This window comes from Anarhichas minor, unplaced genomic scaffold (assembly GCF_050575085.1).
Source record: "Anarhichas minor isolate MPS153535 unplaced genomic scaffold, ASM5057508v1 ptg000136l, whole genome shotgun sequence".
Taxonomy (NCBI): domain Eukaryota; kingdom Metazoa; phylum Chordata; class Actinopteri; order Perciformes; family Anarhichadidae; genus Anarhichas; species Anarhichas minor.
The window spans coordinates 18,826,794-18,852,279 of record NW_027466582.1 but is presented as its reverse complement, the minus strand read 5'-3'; the positions used below and the strand labels follow the sequence as shown (position 1 = coordinate 18,852,279).

At 40.5% G+C, this 25,486-nt stretch overlaps 2 pseudogenes; both read left to right on the top strand.

Annotated features, from left to right (window-relative positions):
* Positions 1 to 22,656, top strand: part of LOC142942002 (saccharopine dehydrogenase-like oxidoreductase) — a 59,356-nt pseudogene extending 36,700 nt beyond the window's left edge.
* LOC142941843 (long-chain-fatty-acid--CoA ligase 1-like) lies at positions 15,257 to 17,448 on the top strand (annotated as a pseudogene).
* Positions 22,657 to 25,486: the final 2,830 nt, after the last annotated feature.

Here is a 25,486-nt window from a genome sequence, read left to right as displayed (position 1 = left end):
CCTCTACCCCCGCCACCCACAAGTTGTTGCCCCGTGGCCTGTTCCGAGGGCTGACAGACACTGACGATGGGGTGCCTCAGGGCGGGGGCGGCTGGAGACCTCGCGTCCGGCGCCGAAGGGTGAGCGCCCGCCACTCGGAACCATAAAACCAAGTCCCGGATTTCACCCGGGGGACATTCTGGAGGTATTGTGGCCGGGTGATGTGCCTCATTGCTGGGGAGGTATGAGCCGAGAGTGGCGGGGTGTTATGGAGGTATATTTTATTTATTTGTATCCATCTAACCCTAACCATAACTTCCACTAAGAAGCCACGTCCCCACCCAAACCTAACCCTTAAGAGAGTCACGGTTACTCCCGGATTTTACACGCGGGCCTTTGTGGAGGTATTGTAGCCGCGTAATGTATCGTTGCTCGGCCTGGATGAGCGCGTTTCTGCTGGAGACAGGCGGGGTGTTTTGGTAGTATTCTGACCGCGTAATAGGGAGAAGGAGAGGCGGTGGTGGAGAGGGAAAAAAAGGTTAAAGTGTTAAAATGTTGATTAGAAACGTATTTGTAATAAGTCAATGTAATAAGTCAAACACAAACATAATCTGGGAGAAAATACGTTTTTGGTCAAAGGTAATTGAGAATGCATTTTAGTTTTGGGGGAACTTAATTTTTAGGAGACAGGGCAGCAGTGAGGTTCTGGCTAACAGCTGTCTGAAGCCCTCTTATTTACGTCGCCACCTGAACACCAAGCATGCCAGTGCAAGTCAAAAGTTCCTTACATTGTTTATATCGAAATTGGAGGAGTTACAAAACAGCCCAAAACAACTGCAGTCTCATTCATGTGTTGGGTCTACAAAACACGCACTACGGGCTTCATATCTGGTCAGTTACAGTGTGCTTACCAGCTGCCAAAGAGATGGTGGAATGTATGATTGGAGAGAGAGAAGCAAACAAGTTGGACATGATCCCGGTGTCCAACAACACTGTCGCGCCGCATCGATGCTTTGTCCGAAGACATCCTGGCTACATTAGTCAGTCCGGTGAAGAAGAGTGAGTTTTACTCTCTGCAAGCAGACGAGTCTACACATGTGGCCAATCTGGCCAATCTTCTGGTGTACGTCCGTTACCTTTTCGAAGGCACAGTGCAGGAAGATTTTTTTGTCTTTTTTGTGTTTATCTTGTAAACAAACGCCACGCGCGAGCAAACTGTTCTCTCATTGGTCCGATTTTTATAAATAGGCTCTGTTGCTTTTTTTTTTTTTTTAGGTGTAATTGGGGGTGCGTGAACCCGGTCGGGATGTAGAAGGGGGTGCGTGGCCTAAAACGTTTGGGAACCGCTGGTGTACTGTATATACCACTAAAATAGACCACGGATCTTTTATGATTAAATCTTTACACTTTAGCTAAATGTAAACAGATTTGAGTCAAAATCTCTCACAACTGTTATCAGACTCATGATTTAAAATCACAAACCTATTTCTTAATATTCAAAGTTGATCCTAATTTTTAAGAAACTTCAATGTACTGATTATACATTAACTGAGGTTAACACCATAACTTCAGAAACTTTTTTGATTATTATTATTAGTATCATGATTGTTGTTGTTAGTATTTATTATTATCATTATCATTATTAAGATTATTTCTAGTATATACTTTAATGTCCGTTTGAAACTGAGTAAAAAAATGTAATATCATTTAAATTTGGAAGTGAGGTCACATCAATTTAATTTTAGCCAAATATCACAAATCATGTTTTATTGAATGCATGATTATAATATTTTTTTTATTAAAGTCTGTACATCATATGATACGTGTCACCATTCACCCATTCACACCCATTCATACACTGATGACAGGTGCTACCATGATGTGGACAGGAGGAGCCCGGGATCAAATTTTCGATCTTCAGATTGTTAGACCGGTGATTCTCAACTGGTGGGTCGCGACCCAAAAGTGGGTCGCAGACCCGTTTTCAGTGGGTCGCGGGCCTTTGCCTGACAAAAAATAAATACAAATAAAAATGTTGTGATTTTATTTTGAAGGGCATTATTTGTGCATTGGAATTATTCCAGCATTTACTTGTTCAGTGGTGCAGGAAAAACACCCAATGCGTTGTGAATCACATCATGTGATGCACCTCAGCCAATCAAATATGGGTATTCTGACAAGTGTCCTGACTTGAGTGAGATGTACACACACCGTGACACACGGGGGAGAGACAAGGATATAGATAGCAGGGCAGGGCCCCGTTCCTCGTACGTGGCTAACTGAGTTAGCCGGATCATTTTCAGGATAACATTACATAGATCAGGCTTTTCAGTTCCACGAAGCAAGTTTGGCAAAATCACCATAGCAACACATCCATAAGCTTGAACCTGCTCCAGCGCAGGCTAACTGAAGGTAGCTGGATAAGCTTGCCACACCCCCGGAAAAAATGGCAGCTCCTGTCATATACGGTAGTCTAATGCGCTTGCCCCAGGGGTTTCATTAGGCCTATTTTAGGGGGGCTGAAGCCCCCCTAAAATGTTCTTCAGTCTCCCCAAATAATTTGGCATTATTGGCTTTAAAAAAATAAAAAATAAAAATATATATATTGTTTTGGTGATGTCATTAAATTAAACTATTGTTTCTCACATGGACAAGTTATTTATAACTCTAACATGCTACATCTGTGCGTGCATTCTGGTTTGTATGTTTTCTCCCCCTTCAAATTACAATCCAACAGCCTATCATCATACTTAACGATGTAAAGTTGACACTGTCAGGTACATTCTCCATCCATTGTGTGCGGCCCTTTTAAGAATTAGGATTTGGGAGTGACGCGGATATGAAAGCTAGTTTATCCGTCTTTCCTTTACAAGCAGGAAAATTATTTCTCTCTCTTTATTTGAGAAAAGTTCATATTTGTGTTGTCAAATTTCACTATGACCCTGAAATTCTGTCTCTTGTGTTATCATATACTGAATGCAAGCAAGACTACAGAGCAAAATCACACTCTTTCTGATTGAACCAATCTATGAACTGTCTGAAAGAATGGATATCCACGGCCCCAAATGGGGCGCGCAAACATGCCACTCTCCTTGGGGCTTAGCCCCCCCTTTCTTTGAATCCTAGAAACGCCCCTGGCTTGCACATATACTGGGGGTTATACGGGAGTTCATGTAAAGTGAGACACGGTGATCCATTAAACATTATTGTGATGTTCTGGACCTTTGCATGAGGAAATTCTCTCTAAAAGTACCTCGTTGAATTCTAATGAAATACCCCTGGTCTACTATATATTTAAATATTATATGATTTCTCTGATGTAGCTCATCCACCAGCAGCAGAACTTCCTCCCTGCTCCACTATTTTCTATTACGCTTCAGAGAGATCATGGATTGTAAATCACTACAATAAAGGTGCATTTCACCTGAAAGTTATCATACAGAATAAACCTTTCAAACCACATCTCCACATGTAAGGGACTATTTGAGTAATCCTCTGTGTGCACACCAGATGGTGTTGTAATCCACACTATGACTTGAGAGTGATCTGTTCTCTACCCGATATGGACCTGGAGGTTGCAGGAAGCGCCAAGGAGAAGCGTATAAGAGGAGACAACAAAGGATGGAGGCTTTTTTGATGACTTCTGGAGGGTTCATGCTCTAGACCAGGGGTCTCAAACTCATCTTCACTCTGGGCCACATCAGCATCATAGTTTCCCTCAAAGGGCCGGTTGTAAATGTAAGACTGTATAACTGTAACTACTCCTAACATATTGTTAAATAACTGTCTCTGCATTTGATTATTGTTGATTCAAGTGTAAAAATATTGTACATGCAGTTATATAAATGTAAAACTATATTTAAGCACATTTCTGTTATTATAACTTAAATCCTTTTAATTTAGGGTTAATAAACCCACATTACTCTATCAAAGATCAAACTATTAAAGAAAATATCAAAGACAAATATCAAACAAGTTATTACAATAACTTTGTTCAATGCTTAAAATCCTTTCAAGGGTGCGTTTGCACAATCTCACGTGAAGTATTTCATGTGTTTTAAAGACACGTTTAAAGTAGTCTTCAATGTACTCACAATACATTTCCATTCCAAGTGTACAGTAACCAGCCAAAGAGCTGCTTCTGTGACTGTGTTTAAGTATCTCATAATTTCGACTAAGGGGATATATTTATTATCAAGTCTAACTTGAGGCTAAAATGACGTGGTGGGCCGGATTTGGCCCGCGGGCCTTGAGTTTGAGACCCCTGGTCTAGACATTTGACATTTTGTATTAACTTTTAGATCATTTTCCGATATTCACTTTATGTAATATTTGAACTTGCTTTTTGTGAAAACCAAATAAAAGTGTTTTGTATTTTGTGCATTCCAACTAAAGTCCAGTGCTGCTCATCTCTGGTGGGGTCCTCGTAGTCTCCTAAAGGTAAGAGTGCTCTTCCCCTGCGATAGGCTGACAGTGGTAAATAAATCAGACATGACATTTTGAATGACATTCCTGTTACAAGCTAAGGTTAAGATGGTGTTGTTCAGCATTGTTGTGATTCACTAACTTGGTTGGCTCAGATTGACTTTGAAGCTCTGCAAATGTATTTTATGTGATGTTGCAGTGTGATGATAATAATTAGACATTAGCTGTTGTGTATTAGGAAGCAATAGCGGTCAGATTGGCATCTAAATTGGGGGTGTTAGGGCCAGGGTCCTTAAGCTGCCCTGAAGAACCAAGTGAGTTTCCCAACCACACAGGGTTCCTCCTCCAGTGGCCCTTTAGAGCGGGTCTACCCTGGGGTACTTCCAGTCCTCCCACACCTATTGCACACACACACCTAAATCCGTTGATATCCGGCTGTCGGGGAGGCCGACGTTTTTAGCCTGAAATCAGTGATACAGCGGTGGCTAGTGTTATTAAGTTATCCTGGCTTTCGCCTCACTAAGCAGGCTAAGACGGTCTCGCGTGTAGATCTTGGGGGTGCGTTCGTTACCTAGGTCAGAGGTTACTGAACAAGCCGTCTTCCAGCGCTTCTCTCGCACTAGGAGGGGGTATCGGTTACACAGCTAGGCTGTACACCATTTCAGTTTCATCTCTATTATTTATTGTAAATAAATTAGATTGTTGACGTGGGGTGAATCCAGCATTCTCATGTTCAGGATAAATATTTAACTCTCATGTTTCTGGTGTGTCTTTGGTAGTTTATCTTTGTACCCTGGCAGCTTCTCATTTCTCATCTAGTTTGGTTTTGAGTGAGTTCAAACAGAACACAGCTGTATTAGAAGTTACAGATGTTATAATAACTGCAAACCAAATGTTAAAATGTGTCTGCAGAGTCACAATAAGAGTGCATTTCACCCAAAATAATGTGTGTGTGTGTGTGTGTGTTCATGTTCTGCTTCTTTTCATGATAGACGCGTCTTCCTCAAACTCCTGCCAAACACAAGGATTGAAGATAGCCCAGCACCATTAAGCCTGAGTGAAGAGAGAGGACGAGGAGGACAAACTAGGAGACCAGAGACATGTGCTTGTAGGACATCATTTAATAAACTGATAAAGGGACATTCTAGACTTATGTGAAAAATTAAAGAAAAAATGCTTTACTTTTATTACTTGTAAAAACAACATTAACTTGAGAATTCCTTATGGGAGAAGAGAGAGAGAGAGCGGCACACAGCTTAGTTAAAGGTAACCAAGGTGTGTTTTATCTGTTGTGACACAGTATTTAGAAAAAGAACAATTCTTTGGAATATGGCTCCTACAGGTAATGATTGAACAATGACTGAACTGCTGAAAGGTTAATGACAACAGGTACAATGAAAGATTCTTTGGAATTCTCAGACAGGCAATAATTGTGTTACTGGCAACAGATAAGAGGCCTGAAGTAATCAAAGAAAAAGCAAATAACTGAAGGTTAGGACCAAAAGATGAGTTTCAAATTGGGATTTAATTTAATAAACTGATAAAGGGACATTTTAGACTTATGTGAAAAATTAAAGAAAAAAACTTTACTTTTATTACTTGTAAAAACAACATTAACTTGAGAATTCCTTATGATGTTGAAATTATTTTACAAAAAAATAATACGTTAGCTGATTCAATATGTAGAGTTCATAAAAAGGGTAGTTTTAGTGTATTATATTCATTGATTTGAACCTTTGATCAGATATTTCACAACTTTTTATTCGTGGCATTCTTCAGGAGTGCAAACAACAAGAATAAAGCTGATTCTGGCCCAACAAGGAAACAGTTACTTTCTCAAAGCAGGTGTGACTTAAACAGAACTGGACCAAACACTTGATAAGAACACAAAGTGTGCTGATGGACCAGCACAGGACAAGAAGGAGAGAGAGAGAGAGGGAGACAGAGGGAGAAGAGAGAGAGAGACAGAGGGAGAAGAGAGAGAGAGAGAGAGAGAGACAGAGGGAGAAGAGAGAGAGAGAGGGAGACAGAGGGAGAAGAGAGAGAGAGAGGCACACAGCTTGGATGCTCATGTGTTTGTGGGACAACAAACAAACACAGGCTCAGAGAGATGCAGTGCTTTTCAGGACGTTTACTATGTTCTCGTCAGCAGGACAGACATTGACTTCAAGTGCTGGACTTATTTGGGTCTTTGAGACTGAGACTGGCCCGTGAGAAGGATAATGATTCAGGTTCAAGCAAACACAAGCAGTGAGACCCAAACATCACTGGACGTGGACAAGATAGCTTCAGGACTTATGGCAGAAAGTCAGAGGCTGAGTGTGGGAATGGAATTAAAGGTAAACAAGGTGTGTTTTATCTGTTGTGACACAGTATTCAGAAAAATAACAATTCTTTGGAATATGACTCCTACAGGTAATGACTGCACAATGACTGAGCTGCTGGAAGGTTAATGACAACAGGTACAATGAAAGATTCTTTGGAATTCTCAGACAGGGTATAATTGCGTTACTGGCAACAGATAAGAGGCCTGAAGTAATCAAAGAAAAAGCAAATAACTGAAGGTTAGGACCAAAAGATGAGTTTCAAATTGGGATATAAACATAAAAATGATGATTCATTATACTACAGTCCCTCAATAATATCATAAAGTAACAATGGTTTATGGGTTTTAATGTTAAACTTGCTGATTAAATCAAAGAGTAAGCAACTGATATCAGACAGATATGAAGAGGCACAGTCCAACAATGATGTTAAATCATGTTACTGATGGATTCTTTCTCTTTTTCATTATAAAACAATGTGATTATCATATTACTGTAATACTACTGGTAATATCAGAAAGTATCAATAGTATATGATTTCTACTGTTAAACCTGATGTCAATGAAATGAATCAAACTATTTCACATAATTGTTTTTCAACAGCATTAATGAATGATGAATATTAAGTCTCTGTGTCACTTTATTCTGCACATTTCCTGCTTTTCAATAAAGACAACTTTGCATATGAAGTGTGTTTGCTTCAGACTCTATAGAAACTTCACTTTGAGTGTTTTCATGTGTTGTCAAACTGCTAAAGTGATGTTTTGGACTCACAGTGGTGGAAGAAGTACTCAGATCTCTGACTCAAGTAAAAGTATCAGTACCACAGTGTAGAAATACAAGTAAAAGTCCTGCATTTAAAAATGTAGGTAAGTTAAAGTACAAAAGTACTTTAAAGTGATGAACTCATTTGTTAGTGCTTGTGTTAGTCTGTTATATATTTAAATATGATATGATTTCTCTGATGTAGCTCATCCACCAGCAGCAGAACTTCCTCCCTGCTCCACATTTCATCTCTATTAAGTACAGTAAATATATTAGATTGTTGTTATTTAATCTCATTTTGTGGACTTCACTCAAATAAAGCTTGAGTTGTTGTTTTTAACATTTTTGCAGAATATGAGAGTAAAACATAACTTTTCTTCTTTTTTTTGTAATTCTTTATTAGATTCATTGAGACTGAGACTGACCCGTCAGAAGGGTAACAGCAGCACAGAGAGGGCCCAACACTGTAGAGAGCTTTAGACAGCCGAGGTCACAGATAAGAAGTTTGAAACATGACGTCAGAAGAGAGCGTTGGTGAATAAACACTTTTGCCTTCAGACGTCTTCAAATAACTGGCTGTTTGTTTACCAGCAGCCCCGCTGAGGACGTGTCCAACAGACACAGGGTCACCCATGTGTCCCATTGTACATGGAAGGTTGGACTGGTTCATATGAACACATATCAATAAACACACAATAAACACATGAGCATTGGAACAAGGTAGCTTTGGTGATTGTTTTGGAAAGAATTCAGAGGTTGAGTTTGATGATATTTACTGAAAGGTAATCAAGATATCAATAGTTTGATAAGATATTATATACTTTAGAATATGACTCCTCACAGATAATAACTAAACAATGAGCTACATTTTGTAGAAATACTAGTAAAAGTACTGCATTCAAAAGTTTACTTCAGTTAAAGTACAAAAGTACTAACATCGAAATATACTTTAAGAACTAAAAGTAAAAGCAAACATTACACAGAAGAGCTTATTTCAGAATAAGAATTATATTATTGAATTATAATTATGAACGCATCAATATGTACATTGCTTTAATGTTGCAGTTGTTTTACTTTATATAGTGCTAAGTAGCAAAGGATCAATAAAGTCTACATCTTTATTGATTTGTTGATTATATTCATTATTATTACTCTGAATCTGTAAAGTAACTAAAGGGGTGTAGAAGGGGCCGTTTGCAACACTGTTAATGAATGATGAATATTACGTCTCTGTGTCACTTTATTCTGCACATTTCCTGCTTTTCAATAAAGACAACTTTGCATATGAAGTGTGTTTGCTTCAGACTCTATAGAAACTTCACTTTGAGTGTTTAGTGTGAGTCAACCCCCAACGACATTTGTTGGAACTTAAATCACAGCGTTTGTGTTGCATTTTATGGCTATTAAACACATGTATTACCCATGTCTGCCATTGGACATGGAAGGTTTGACTGCTCCGAAAAGACAAGATTTAAAATATTAAGACATTTAGTTTTGTCCAGATTGTTCAGCTGCAACTTTTTGTTGAGCTGGAAACGATTAAATAGAAACAAAAAAGACACATGAGCCGTGGAACAAGGAAGCTTTTGTGCTTGTTTGGCAAGAGTTTAGAGGTGGAGTTTGATGATATTAATCAAAGGTTATCAAGATACCACTCTGGTTTGACAATATGTTACTTTCTTTGGAATATGACTCATGACAGGAAAGACTTGCACAATGGGAAAGACCATCTCTCTATATAAAGGCAGCTGACCTGCAGTGAGTACAACAGAATCCAGAGGACCAGCTGACTTCTTCCTGCCGCTCTATCACTGACTGTCAGCAGACACGTAAGTCTTCAAGAATGTCATGTTTTATGGTTGTGGAACATAAAGTTTTCTATTTCAGATCTTAATTGATTATATTCACTGTGATTAGTGTAAATGGTGGCAGTGTGCATGCACATTTAAAAAGTAATTCATGTTAGATATCATTATGGTGATCCATATTTCAGCACTGATATTTTAATTTGTAGTGATGATATTGGAGCTCACCTGAAGACGCACAGTCATGCTGCTAACTGTTTACTCATGATGTGTCTTTCTTTAATGCAGTTACCCACCATGCCCACCTACATCTCAGAACTTGATGTGTCCCTCAATGATGGAGAGGAGCAAAATCTCAGAGGCAAGGGCTTCAAGCAGCTCCCAGGTGATCTGAACAAAGGAGCAGGTGGAAATGAAATCTATCTTTGGTACAAAGAGGGGCCAAAAGCAATCACTAAGCTTCAAGTTACATTCAACGATGACATGACTGCTGGATTGATCAGTGCAGGGTACAAAAAGATCTATAAAGATCTCAATGCTGGAGCAGGAGGTAGTAGCGTCTACCTTTGGTCCTACCAAGGGTCTGGAGAGTTTGATACTCCCATAGTGGACATTGATGTCACTACAGATGCAAAAGATGAAGCTGCAAAGTTTGGCTTCGGCTGGGAGAGAGTGGCCTGTGATCTGAACCGCAAGACCCGAGGGGCCTGGATCCACATCTGGGTGAAGAGAGAGAAACAAACCTACATCTGCGACATCACTGCCACTGATTCCTACGGATCAGACGCCGACCTGTTTGGAACCGGTTACATCCGTGTGGATGAAGATACTAACAGGGGAGCAGGAGGATCCTACGTCTTCATCTGGTACCGTCAGACCACCGACCCCAAGCGTGCCCTCGCTGATCTGAAAGTGTCCATCAGTGACAAGGAGGCTCGTGAATATCAGCAGCAACAATACAGGAGTGTGGATGTCAACCTCAACGAAGGAACCGGTGGTAACCCAGTGTACCTGTGGTACAAGAAGGAGGAATCCAGCGATCCCATTAAGACCATCGCCCTGCTTCTCAACACAGCTCTGGTTAATAAGTACAGGAAGGCTGGTCTCACTGTAATCGAGAAAGATCTCAACGCAGGCAATGGTGGCGTCATTGAGCACCTGTGTGTGTATCAGTGAAAGCAAAAAGCCCTCTTCATGGTAGCAGAGCTGAGAATTCCCAACACTCACTGAAGTGGAAAGAAAAGTCCAGCAATGCAGTTAAATCTTTTTGGTGATGGACTCTTTCACTATTTTTCCTCTTTTTCGATGTAAAAATGATGATTCATTATATTACAGTCACTCAATAGTATCACAACGTATCAAAGGTTTATGGGTTTAATGTTAAACTTGCTGATTAGATCAAAGAGTCCTGTTTTATTAGAGAGGACAGGATGGAATAGAAGGTGAAGGAGATCAGACTGATGTGAAAAGGCTCAATACAACAATGCAGTTAAATCATTTTAATGATGGATTCTTTCACTTTTTTATCTTTTTCACTATAAAACAATGTGATTATCATATTACTGTAATACTACTGGTAATATCAGAAAGTATCAATAGTATATGATTTCTACTGTTAAACCTGATGTCAATGAAATGAATCAAACTATTTCACATTGTTTTTTAACACTGTTAATGAATGATGAATATTAAGTCTCTGTATCACTTTATTCTGCACATTTCCTGCTTTTCAATAAAGACAACTTTGCATATGAAGTGTGTTTGCTTCAGACTCTATAGAAACTTCACTTTGAGTGTTTTCATGTGTTTTCATCACCTTTCATCACCTACTCAGATCTCTGACTCTAGTCAAGTCAAAGGTGCAGCACCACAGTATATAAATACAAGTTAAAGTCCTACATTACTTATTATTGGATTATAATAATGCATGAATATGTACATTGCTTTAATGATGCAGTTTGTTACTGTATTTACTGCCAGGTAGCAAGGGATCAATAAAGTCTACATCATCCGTTATTTGTTGATTATATTTATTTTTAGTACTCTGAATCTGTAAAGTAACTAAATGTATCAAATAAGTGTAGAAGAGTAAAAAGTACAATATTAGCCTCTGAAATGTAGTAAAGTAGTACAAGAAAGTAAAGTATAGGAACCTCAACATTGTACAGAAGTACTTGACTGAATGTATTTAGTTACATTTCACCACTGTGGACTCAAGCTGCTCTATTGGACAAAGTCATTATTAGTGTTTTCTGATAACAGAGACTTCACACAATGTCAGTCACGTCATGTCAATCACTTGTATTTCTGCAGAGTAAGAGTCAAATTGCAAGATTTTAATTTTTTTTGAAGAATAAACAATTAAATATAAGCAGAGGTAGGGCAAATTCTTGCCTCAGATTGGCTCTCGACATACATGTGATCACGTGACGCTCGCACACACACACACACACACACACACACACACACACACACACACACACACATGAACTAACATTCTTCATTCCTCAGTGTCCCATGTTAGTGAACTGTCTTCTCCACAGGGAGCAGCTAACTACAGTACAGCTACTCTAACTGCAGTAACAACAGATTGATACTGGATATGCATTCATGCATCATCCTCTTCAACAGCACTCTCTCATAAATAACCATAAACTGATGCAACACCATGTATGTGATGTTTCCCCAGAAGCTGAAGCAGACTCGGTCACACTGAAGCTGCATTCTCCAGGACAATAAAGAAGTTCCTCCAGCACTTGAACTGAGATCATGAGCTAAATGATTGCTGTATGTTTTATTTATTTATATATCTGTTGTTTATTGGTTGAATAAATAGCTCTGGATAGATGACTATTTCTTGTGTGATAGTCTAAATAGCATAATATTAAAGGTCAGAATATCATAAAGAGAACCTTTAAACAAACACTCTGCTCTTTGTTTGCTGTATTTCTTGTGTTACAATGAAAAACACAGATATAGATTATAGGCGTCTGCTGCTATATTAGTGCACACATATCACATGCAGCACTTGAAAGCTACTATAAGAAGAAGAAGAAGAAGAAGAAGAAGAAGAAGAAGAAGAAGAAGAAGAATCATATAATAATAATAATAATCATAATAAGTGGGATAATGATTTACAAAAGGTTTAGATGCTAACATTTGGCGTTTAACCACAAGCTACATTTTCTTTTTATTTAGGTTTTCAATATCCACAGCAGGTATGTGTGAGCTTTACCTTAATGCTGTGGCGGGCCGTGCATTTTATACCTGGGCCTTCAGTGCTGTCCTACTACAGTTGAACCATCTCCTAATAACCTCATTATGATGCCACAGCTAGAGCTCCTCACTCTACCTGTCAGCCACTCCCTCAGCACCAGTCTAACTCCCTTCACCTGCCTCTGATCACTAATCAAGCACTCCCTCATCAGCACAACTCTCCTCACCTGTTCTAGCCACTATTTAAACCCCTGCCTCTCAGTCACTCACTGCCAGATCATTGCCATGTCTACCCGCCAGTTTGGCTTGTCCTGTTCCCCACGTCTGCCTCGTCCTGCTGGATTTCCCCCCTTCGTCTCTATTCTCGTCCGTGAATTCCCTGTGTGTTCTTGTAAGTGTCGTGTGTTCATTAAATTCCCACTTCACTCTACTTCTGGTCTGCGTTTGAGTCCTCCATCATGCCCCGTGACAGAAACGCTGGGTTCTCTACTGAGGGGTCAGAACCCATGAATGGGATGGCCTACTGCTCCATCTCTCTGCTGAAAAACACAAACCCCCTGGACGAACACACACACACCAAATTACAAAAGGAGGAAGCACAGTGGCCAACGCTCACCATTTACTCATTTAGTGTATTCCAGCTCATTTTACCCCCCCCCCCCCCCCTGCACCACATGTTCATTACATCAAATTAAATATACTTGGTGAGGATTGCATTTGCTGAAATGAAACTATATTAAAAATGATAAAAAAAAACTCCATATTTCACTCTGGAATCAAACTATTGAAACGAAGGTCAGGCGTCAAAAAGATGCATCAGTGTCAGAGGAAAATCCCTCTCTGCTGTACATTAAAGAAACACCTTCCTTCACTAATCGCTGCCAAGCTCCAGACAGTAATGGCTCAGTTATAGCCTCACCTCTTTTTGACTTTGGCTCCCACCACAGGCAGCGGCTTGTGGCCGAGCTTCTTCCTCAGCTGGCGGAGGGATCCGCTGTCTGCGAAGCCGTACACGGCGAACCGCTAAGTGGCATCGTGGCCATCCAAGTCCTGCAAGGGGGTTGAGATGGCTTTAACCTGGGTCACGGACAGCGCAGAGGAAACCAGTGCTATCCAAGAGTCCCCTCCGTACACACCAAAGGTTTGATGTGAAGACACGATTAGTTTCTTCTGACTGACAGTTATGTGACGTGAGCATGCTCACCTTTAAAAACAGGACTGGCACTGCAGCCAAGTCAGTTAAAAGACTGAATTGATTAATTACTTAATCTAGTTACTACTAAAGAAAATGAATATATAAGCATCAGGTTTTAAAAGTGAGTGTCTAGTGTTGTACACCTTTATATATTGAGAATACTAGAATGTTTAACTTTTTACCGACTTCATTGAGTAAACCAGTTACAGGCTCTATGGTTCTCAATGGCTGACTGAGCCTTCTGTTTTTACCTTTGAACTGCTTCTGTGTGTAGAGAACACCCAGGTCGGCCGGTACGGAGTCGAAGCCACAGCTGCCGATCACATCCACTCCCCTGTCCAACGCCTTAGTGTGGTGCTCGAGCTGCATGCGCTCTAGGAACTATAGAGGATGGATACACACACGTACACACCAAAACTAAATGCACCTGAACCGCCACGCACAGAGAAGTCGATATAGTCCGTCTACTTAAAGATGAGTTATAACCGAGCTATAATACAAAGTAACACAGTGAATCAACACCTAAAAAACACAGTGGACATTTCTTTTCCTACCTGAGGCTCCCCACAGATGTCTATGTAGTGAGCTCCATTTGCTATGCAGGCTTTGACCACTGGTTGGCCATCAAACCTGTACTGAAAGGACAAAGAGCATAGAGAGAATAGTTTCTACACAAACCACAATATTTCAGTGTTGTCGGTTCGAATCCAATTCACAAACGTGTGTCAAATGTCATCTGAAAGTCTCCTTCGCCCCCCTCCCTGAGACAAAGTGTGGATAACATACTTACAGGGCCCACACAGTTGAGAATCACCACGCCTTGTTGGCACATGATGGCCAGCGATTCCTCGACAGACACATCAGCAACAATGATTTCAACGTCCGTCCTCAGCTCTGGCATAGCTGTCAGAGGAGAGGAGATATTTCTGTAAATGAACAGTGGATAACTACACAGAGCCCTCACCTCATTTGTGGTACTCTATGTGTTCATGTCAGACTTTAACTGCAACACCACATATACAATACAGGAAGTCTGTGAAGCATTATTGAGCCACCTTTATTTCATGGTCATTAAAAGCAAAGCTGAAAATATCAGATATCTTTAATATATGAATGTAATTATTTCTAAATGCTTATTGCTGCATATCAGCTGTCTCAGTGCTCTGGTATTACGTTGAGAGGGGCGCGTGACCTGTCCTCAAATACAGTGAACTACTGTGACTACAGCATAAACTAGAAAAATCTCCCTTTCTCATTGTAAAGTGACTTTGCTGGACTGGGTCAACTGTGAGCTGCACCGCTCAATAACCAACTGTCCATCCAGAAAGCTCGTTAGCTGTTTCGGGGCAAAACAAGACATTTTATTTAGGGCTCAGGTTCAAAATTGTTCATAATTATAGATAATTATTGTTTAATTTACATTATTTATTATGATTATAGTTGTATTATTTTTAAAGATTTACAATGTACATGTGTTTATTCCACAGGTGACGTTATGTTATTCCACATTTATTTAATATTCTAACATATCCAATATCTAGGGCACGATGCACTCACTCAACTACAAACTAGAAGAACAAATCCCCCAAAAAGCCTTTCGTTTTTTCGTTACCCCTACCCGAGGTAGAACAAAGCACAACCAGGTTTTTCTAACTTTAATGTGTCTAGTTTTTAAAGAAATGGACTGTTGTATGAAATATTTTACTGCTAAATGAGTTTTTTTGGTTGATGTTTGGATTCTCCCCAAAACCGCAAATGTAGGCTTCTCCAAAAGGGACAGCGTCTGCCTTATCACATGTATCTCTGGAAACAATGATCATAATGTCATCAAATGTGAACTGGATGTTCACGGACAGTTATTGCATCCAATAAAGCAAATGTTTCATCCATACCTTTGTTCATCTTTGAAATGTGCACAGTTAAACAAACATGAATTATAAGCAGAACGTGAATAGGAAACTAAAAATCAAAAATCCATGTGTATATACGTATGTCTGTCATTATCATAGTAAGGGGACTGATACTGATCACAAAAGAGTCATTTATACACCAAAGACTGTTATCTTATCATAAAAGTAGGTTATCTGACTATTCCCTTCACCCTCTGATGTCACCAGCCCTAACAGGGAACTAGTGCAGCCTGCACTTCAAACTGACTCATACAATGGGGCCCTATTGGTGTAGATGTGTGAAGAGAAGGACACAAACCATAGATTAAAGCTAAGAACAGGTTATAAGATAAATATATATGGTAATAATCTTTCTTCATCACTATAGGGACAGCCTTTCTCTATATTGTATGTGATCTTTGAATAACGCATATGATGCTGTGAGCCTACAGCTGCATGACACAATATGTTTACATGATTTAATTGAAAACTTTGAATTAATGAATTGGAAAAATTGGAATACATATATGTACAGTATGTAGATATACACTGTACTATATATAGTTTATTATATATAAAGCTATAAAGAAGACATTTAGCTTTCTATTCATCATTCCTACTTTTAAGATTTACCTAGTATCTTAAATAATAATTCATATGTGCAATAATGTGAACTCAACTGTTTAATCTGTATACTGATTACATTTCATTTTTACAGTCTCACTCATTCATTATATCTTGCTTTAGTTTACTAATGCTTCTTGTTATTGCACAATCTCCTTTTCTGCTGCAACATTGCAAATGTATTATCTTAGCTTATCATATAAGGCATTGATTAATCTCCTAAGAGCACACAGTCAAATGTGTACAGCATTGTTATCAGCCTCAGACAGCTGTAAAGGCATAAACATTATGTGGCATTTTAAGATTTACATGAATGTGTTGTGGATGTGACTGATAGAGCTGTCAAGCATTAACGCAGTGTGCTGCCCTCTACAGGCCAGCCTCGGAGGTCACGTGCGTCTCATGCTGACAGGAGCTGCTCCCATCCCTCCTACTGTCCTCACCTTGCTCAGAGCTGCAATAGGCTGTCAGGTAACACACACACACACACACACACACACACACACACACACACACACACACAGGCCCTTGTTTCAAATGTTATCTTGATATCTATGTCTCTTTCTATCACCTGTCCTGAAAATCTGCAGTGCAACAGGTAATTTAAACAAAAAAGTAGAAATGCTCCTTCTCTGTCCCCAATAGGTTCTACGTTGCATAATCCTGTGTTTGTAGCAGCAGTAGTAGTCATGATAATACTAATAATCATGTGTTTTTTCTTTGTCTCAGTTCTATGAAGGTTATGGAACACAGAGTGTACTGCTGGATGCACCATGACCATGCCCGGAGACTGGAAAGCAGGTAATAAATAAGAACGACTTACTCAAGTGTTACATCTCTCAACGCTCTGAGTTATAAAGAAAAAGTTGAGTGAATGCTCTGAACTTGACCTCATGCCCGCAGGTCACGTTGCAGCTCCTCTGCCCTGTAACTCACTTAAACTGGTGGATGTGCCCGAGATGAACTACCTGGCTGTAAACGGGGAGGGAGAGGTGAAACACAAAGACAAGCAGACATCTTCACAGAAGCTCTGTCTTTTACCATAATATTACGTCACTCATACGTGTGTGTGTTGGTGTCTAGGTGTGTGTGTGAAGGGCCTTAACGTGTTCCAGGGCTACCTGAAGGACCCCGAGAAGACTGCGGAGGCCATCGATGCAGATGGATGGCTTCACACAGGAGACATTGGAAAATGGCTTCCTGTAGGTGAAGTAGTGCCGTTTTGACTTATGTTTGAATCAACCTCGCTTCATTCATCTCAGCTTCACAATAGCTATTTTGAGATAATATTTTCATGAAGGATGTTTTTAAAAGGGAAATATCAAAGTGCAGCTCTGTAGCTTCTCAGGACTTTACTGGCAGGAACCACACACAATACCTCCTACACACACGTACACACACACCTTTTCATTTCAAGTAGACGACTGAGCACTGAAACGGGTTCTCAAACAGCTCACACACTGCATCTTCAACATTTCAGTGTCTTTCTCAGATGTCATGATTTTATCTTATTGTGTTTCTCGAGTTCGTAGAAAGTTGAAATCCACAATGGATAACGGGATTGTTTCTGTTGGGTCCTTTCTTTCATGAATAAGCTTGGGTCCAATTAGGACCCTGTTAACCAGCAGAGTGAGCAATATTAAAGATAATCTGAACAGAGCCAGGTGGAAACAGGGAACTCAGCTACTAAAGAACATTCAGGACAAAGGCAAACTGTCAGTGTTTTTAACTTACTGATACACTCTCATGTACGTGTGAATAAGGTCAATAAGGTCAAATGTAAATTTGAAAAAAAAAAAAAAAACACACACGCGCTTTGGTGTACTGTATATACCACTAAAATAGACCACGGATCTTTCATGATTAAATCTTTACACTTTAGCTAAATGTAAACAGATTTGAGTCAAAACCTCTCACAACTGTTATCAGACTCATAATTTAAAATCACAAACCTATTTCTTAATATTCAAAGTTGATCCTAATTTTTAAGAAACTTCAATGAACTGATTATACATTAACTGAGGTTAACATCATAACTTCAGAAACTTTTTTGATTATTATTATCATGATTGTTGTTGTTAGTATTTATTATTATCATTATCATTATTCAGATTATTTCTAGTATATACTTTATTCAGTAATGTCCGTTTAAAACTGAGTAAAAAAATTTAATATCATTTAAATTTGGAAGTGAGGTCACATCAATTTAATTTTAGCCAAATATCACAAATCATATTTTATTGAATGCATGATTATAATAATTGTTTTAATAAAGTCTGTACATCATATGACACGTGTCACCATTCACCCATTCACACCCATTCATACACTGATGACAGGTGCTACCATGATGTGGACAGGAGGAGCCCGGGATCGAATTTTCGATCTTCAGATTGTTAGACGACCCTCTCTACCTCTCACCCACAGCCGCCCCGGTGGACCTGGGACTCCTCTCCTCCGGTGGACCTGGGACTCCTCTCCTCCGGTGGACCTGAGACTCCTCTCCTCCAGTGGACCTGGGACTCCTCTTCTCCTCCGGTGGACCTGGGACTCCTCTCCTCCTCCAGTGGGCCTGAGACTCCTCTCCTCCAGTGGACCTGGGACTCCTCTTCTCCTCCGGTGGGCCTGGGACTCTTCTCCTCCGGTGGGCCTGGGACTCCTCTCCTCCTCCAGTGGACCTGAGACTCCTCTCCTCCTCCAGTGGGCCTGGGACTCCTCTTCTCCTCCGGTGGGCCTGGGACTCCTCTTCTCCTCCGGTGGGCCTGGGACTCTTCTCCTCCGGTGGACCTGGGACTCTTCTCCTCCTCCGGTGCACCTGAGACTCCTCTCCTCCTCCAGTGGGCCTGGGACTCCTCTTCTCCTCCGGTGGGCCTGGGACTCCTCTTCTCCTCCGGTGGGCCTGGGACTCTTCTCCTCCGGTGGACCTGGGACTCCTCTCCTCCTCCGGTGGGCCTGGGACTCCTCTTCTCCTCCGGTGGACCTGGGACTCTTCTCCTCCGGTGGGCCTGGGACTCTTCTCCTCCGGTGGACCTGGGACTCTTCTCCTCCAGTGGACCTGAGACTCCTCTCCTCCTCCGGTGGGCCTGGGACTCCTGTTCTCCTCCGGTGGGCCTGGGACTCTTCTCCTCCGGTGGACCTGGGACTCTTCTCCTCCGGTGGACCTGAGACCCCTCTCCTCCGGTTGAACTGGGACTCCTCTCCTCCGGTGGGCCTAGGACTCCTCTTCTCCTCCGGTTGACCTGCAGATAGGGTTGGGGATTAAGATTTTAGGAATTCAATTCAAGTTTTCACTGTGTTAATCCCCTTAATCTGGTACGTCATATTGTAAACTCTTTACTTGTGTATTGACACATGTGACAGCAATGTAGAGGAATAGTTGGTCCACACTTTGCTTTTCATATTTGCAAGTTTCTTAACAATCCCCCGGTTCTTAGAAATTTGAAAAGGCTTCTCCACAAACGTACTGTAGTCGAGTGGATCCTCGCTTTAGAGTTGTATTATTTATAATTCATCCAGTTCAATTTGAAAACAGACAATAAATATTGTTAAGATATTATTCAATCAAACTTTCTTTCTTTGATTTGACAGTCAGTTGTTGGCTACATACAGATGTTGATACAACTGTTGTCTACTTCAATATATATGGGACTAAGTCAGCACAAATTAAACATTATTGTGATGTTCTGGACCTTTGCATGAGGAGATTCTCTCTAAAAGTACCTCGTTGAATTCTAATGAAATACCCCTGGTCTACTATATATTTAAATATTATATGATTTCTCTGATGTAGCTCATCCACCAGCAGCAGAACTTCCTCCCTGCTCCACTATCTTCTATTACGCTTCAGAGAGATCATGGATTGTAAATCACTACAATAAAGGTGCATTTCACCTGAAAGACATCACACAGAATAAACCTTTCTAACCACATCTCCACATGTAAGGGACTATTTGAGTAATCCTCTGTGTGCACACCAGATGGTGTTGTAATCCACACGACGATTTGAGAAAACTCAAATGTAAAGGATCCAGCCAGTCCAGCAGAGTTTGACATGATGCTTAAAGCCCCTGAACTCATAAGTATTTCTCTAAAACATTCGATATTCTCAACCAAATAGGCATCAATCTGACCCACATATTCATCAAGAGTTTAACACGGAAAAACTTCTTCAGGACTTTGTGGGTGATGTTCGATCAGATTTGATTGACAGCCATCTCTAAAGCCCAAAAACCAAAGTGTGAAAATGAGATGCTGTGGTTTTATGGAGGGTTGTGTGCTGTTCTAGGTCTATACGCTTCATGTTAGCCGAGCTAACAGGCTGCTGGCTATCGATTCATATTTAGAGAGTGGTATCTATCTTCTCATCTAACTCTGCAAGAAAGGGAAGAAGCTAATTTCCACAAGCTGTCAAACTATGATGATGATGATGATGAGGTTACATTCTTGATAAAGTGATTTACAATGTTTTCGTGGAGCTTTGTGAGCTGTTTTCAATGCGTCCGTCTCCAACACGCCTGTCGATGCAGAAGAAACAGTGTAGAACAATTCATCAAAAGTGCACGTTTAATGTGAGCTCTGTGTATCTTACAACAGTCTGAGGCTGGCTGCTTCAAATGTAACCAGCGGATCTGTCGCGCATAACTGTGGCTTGACTGTGCAGATGGAACAGACACCTGCAGCCTTCAGGTGGCTGTAAAGAGTCACCAGTGAAAAGGAAAGACCTTCAGTATAGAACTAAAGTGCCCCAGAGAACAGCAGTGTTCACGTTTACTCGTTGTAAAGAACCCAGCGCCTGTAAGCTAACCCTAACCCATGATGCAACGATCGACAGGGACGGGGCAGACTCAGAGGTTTGAGGATCACAGCACGAGCTCGCCAGCTGCATCACACTATTAGAATGCCCTCCTTTGAACACATGGAGGCCAGCAAACTCCATTAGCTGCAAGATGAGCAGGCTCCACCTTGTACTGGAGCAGCAGCACAACCAGCAAACAAACAGGTACAGTAGTACTCCAGGAAATATTGGCTGCCCAAGTTAACTGGTTTAGTGGCCGGAGTCGACAGTCCTATTCATTTTTACAGTTTATGCATGGTTTAAATATATATTTTTAAAGTTTTAATGGTTGGCATTTCAAATCTAATACCAATACACCAAATGAACAACAACAATAATAGTAATAATGATGAATTGATATATTGTTTTAGTGGTTATAGTCTTGTATATCTTGTATATCTTGTCTTGTATGTTGGCGACTAAAGTTTATAGTTTATCCACCTTTTTTGTACGCCATGAGAGAGCTTCTGTTGATATGCACTACCTCTCATCTGTCTCATGTTTCATAGTTTCTCTGAGTATTAAAGAAAACTGAACAGTTCTTTAATCTACAAAAAACTGTATTACTTTAGTTGTATTACTTAACGTTGTCTTTGCTATATTACGCTTTAGAGCAGAGGTCTTCAACAGGGGGTCCGCAGCCCCTAGGGGGTCCGCGGAGGTACTGCAGGGGGTCCGCGAAATTTTTGGTTGATTAGACTATTTAAAATTTTTTTTTTTTTTTCTCTAAACATGAATGTGTCCATTATTTTAATAGTTCAGTATTGTATGAAAGATAACATGTGTATGCATGGCAGTGGCACTAATAGCATCACTAATTTTTCGTTTCCACATTTATGTTTAAGAGCAGCAGGACGGTGTAAGCGGGGTTGATGGTACATCTAGCAATTCCCTTGTTCGATCTGGTAAGTGGTAAAAAGAATCAAACACATGTTGTTGTTCCAGAGCTGATGATGGAAGTAGCTAAGGAGTGAGCCGTCACGCTTCCTTCTCGTCTCTGTTGAGAGTTGCTCATGCTCAGTAGCGATCGGGCACTCGCGAGAAAAGACAAAGTTGATGATCTGAAGCGCAAGCGAGCATTTCAATTATCCTGGACAGCAGTTTAGTGGGCTAAACTCCTGTCAGTCATTTACTTAAATCTAGATTAAACACTTCAATTCACTTTGGTCTTTGTTGTCATTTGAAAACCGCTAATAAACAAAAGAAATAGTAAAAAAAAATTTAAATGAACGTTGACCATTTCTGGAGCTGTTTTTATCTTGTTTGTGTTTTTGTTCTGGTTTACAGAGCCTGGTTATGTCGCTACAGCCTCTGCTCTGGTACAAGCAGCCGTAACCTTGCTGAATGAGCTGCACTCTCTGCCCAGGAGGTCAGTTTAGTCCGTTTTCTCTTCATAAACGGGGAGATTTGGTGAAAACCTTCTGTCTCATCTATATCTGCCTTCCTCCTCTCTTCAAGCATCATCCCTCATTCTCTCGCTAGCTCTATTGTGATTGACAGAGGAGGGGTGTACACTCCAGGAGCTGCATCCCATAAAACCAGTCTCCTTGACCGCCTCCACAAGCACAGCATCAAGTTCTCAGTCAGGAACTACCAGTAGCCCTTTGAAAGGTGGAGTCAGTGATTTTAATCAGAACACTTTTGGTCACAGTCAGTGAATATCTCCTCAGTCAGTTAGCTGTCCATTCTGTGAGTGCACATCTGGTGTTCAGATGCAGTCCTGGCTCTGATGGGGAACATACACTATTCCAGCCAATCAGCAACAGAGAGCGCTGGTGCTGGGGCACAGGACAGAGGAACACTTCCATGGGTGTACAAAGAGAAAGGCAGTGGAAGGTAAATCTTTTTTTATTTGACTGGGTTGTTGAGTTCAAATATGAACTCTTTCTGCAGAATCACTGACTCCACCTTCAACAGTAGCCACTGTAAAGGTCGCCCAGTGTGTGTGTGTGTGTGTGTGTGTGTGTGTGTGTGTTTGCACTTTTTACAGTGAGTGTGACTGTAAGACCCATGAACCCTGCACCTTGTGTTTGTCGGTTTACTTGTTTTAGTGATATAACTATAGAATTCATCTGAGGGGTCAAAGCTGGGAACAGAACCAGGATCAGAAGACCTGAACACACTGGTCGTCACCCACTGATGGTCTCTGGATCTCTACATCTCGTTAAACAGCTGACAAATCTTGCCCGCTAATTATTGATTATGTATTTGTGAGAATAAGCGAGGTTGGTTTTCTCAACAAGAATCTCAGTCGCCATGCAAATGTGTACTTGAAATGTAAGAAAAACAAAAACACTAAACGTGATAAAATACTCGTCGTTGCTGTTTAGCTGCTGGACTGATCCCCTGTCAGCAGTATCGTCTATGTTTTTCTTATTGATGAATGTAAGAGACGAGACAGCAGGGCCGGATCCTGGTCCTGAGAGGGCCCTGGACACACGTCTCTTATGGAGACCAGTCTTATCCTTTGAATTTGCACAGAAGAATAATAAAGTCATATGAATTGTTATTGACTGCGTTGATTGACTCTGGGTAGTGTTGAGTTCGAGAGCCTCTTAAACTGTGGGGAAGACCGCCTTTGACCCGGCCTTACTAAAAAGTCAGCCGGTTTCAATTATGAACAAAAGTATTTCATACTTCAGAAGCTAAAACAATTGCAAAGTGAAGTACATTATTTACAGTTACATAAAATATGACCCCGTGCCTCCCCCCAGAAAGCATTACCACCCACCCGGTGGTACAGGAGCAAGAGACAGAATCTTTCTCTGACTCCCTCTTCACAGTTTGAAAACCCCTCCCCTCTTGTCCATCTTAGTTCCTATTGGCTAACTCCAGCTGGCTCCTCCTTCTCTCTCAGCCAGCTAGGACCCCTGGCTCGGGTGATGCTCCTTCTGCGTCCGCTGCAATTGCCTGTCTAGAAATCTCTGTCTATCCCTCCGCTACTCTTTACAGTTTAATACATTCAATGACTGTCTTTTATGGTTTAACACTTCTATGATAAACATTCTATATAAAGATAGGATTTGCAACTTTTGGCAAAAACGTCACACGTTTTACAAGCATAGCTGGTACTCCCCAAGTATGTGCTATATTATTATCCACCTGTAAGAGGTGCTACTAATTCTACTAAGAAACATTTCTAACTATAAAAAACACTCCTATAATTATGACTAATTATGAATTCTTAATTATGAATCATTAAACACTTCTATTATAATTTCTTAAAGCACAGTTCTAAATCCAAATTTCCTACAGTAGCCTGCATCCCTTCTTCATGAGTCCACCTGAAGTTGAGCATGAACCTTTTTCCACAGGAGAGATTGTTTAGGATGCTTCAGAAGGTGTTTTCAACTGTTTCAAAGTGAGATGTTGACCTTCCACCTCAAGGATGAACTGAAGGTCAAAGGTCACTGTGACCTCTGTAATGGGAAAATATGTTATAGTATCATGTGAAGTTTTAAAGAATGTACAACTGAAAGTGAGGAACACAGGCAGACAACAGAACAGCAGTTCTGCAGATGATTTTAATTAGTTTTGTATCCAGGTGTCTTGTTATCTTTTCCCACAAGGGTGAGAAGTGAAGAGACTCTGTGTCTTTGTTGGTAAGACAAAGACACAGAGAGACCTTGACTCCAGAACTCAATGTCCGCAGAAACAGACAGCCTGTGTCTGAAATACTTATACTCCCCTTTTGACACATTATCTGAAGTTGTAAAGGCGTGAACCTTTTGTATGCATAAATGATGTTGAATGTTGCACTTTGTCAAAGCTGTTGTGCTTTCTTCCCTCTTGCAAGAAAATAAACGGAAAAAGACAACTTTGAATCTTCTGATGACTTCATTATTGATATGTGAACAAAAACTCTCTTCTCCCGATTAACCTAGACATTTTCCACCACACCTCACAACACACCTTTTTGACCATAACTCAATAATGAATTTGCATAATTATGATAATTCATGAATTGCAACATTATTTATTGAGTTATTAATTGAGTTATTCAACATTAGTAATTATTTTGAACATTGTGGACAGACATTCAGCGGGTGAGTTATGATACATTTCGACTTAGTATATACAGTATTTGAAAGATTAAACAATCCCATATTAGTGCTGCAGTGACTAATAAGGGGCATTTGACCCATCCCTAGTATATAGGGAGCAGTGGGATATGCATATCCAGTATCAATCTGTTGTTACTGCAGTTAGAGTAGCTGTACTGTAGTTAGCTGCTCCCTGTGGAGAAGACAGTTCACTAACATGGAACACTGAAGAATGAAGAATGTTCATGAGCTCTGTGTGTGTGTGTGTGTGTGTGTGTGTGTGTGTGTCTGAGTGTCTGACAGGGAAAATGTGGAGAGAAATAGATCTCAATACTGAACTCTAAAGCATGTTTCATGATACACATAAAACATTTACATATTTGATTT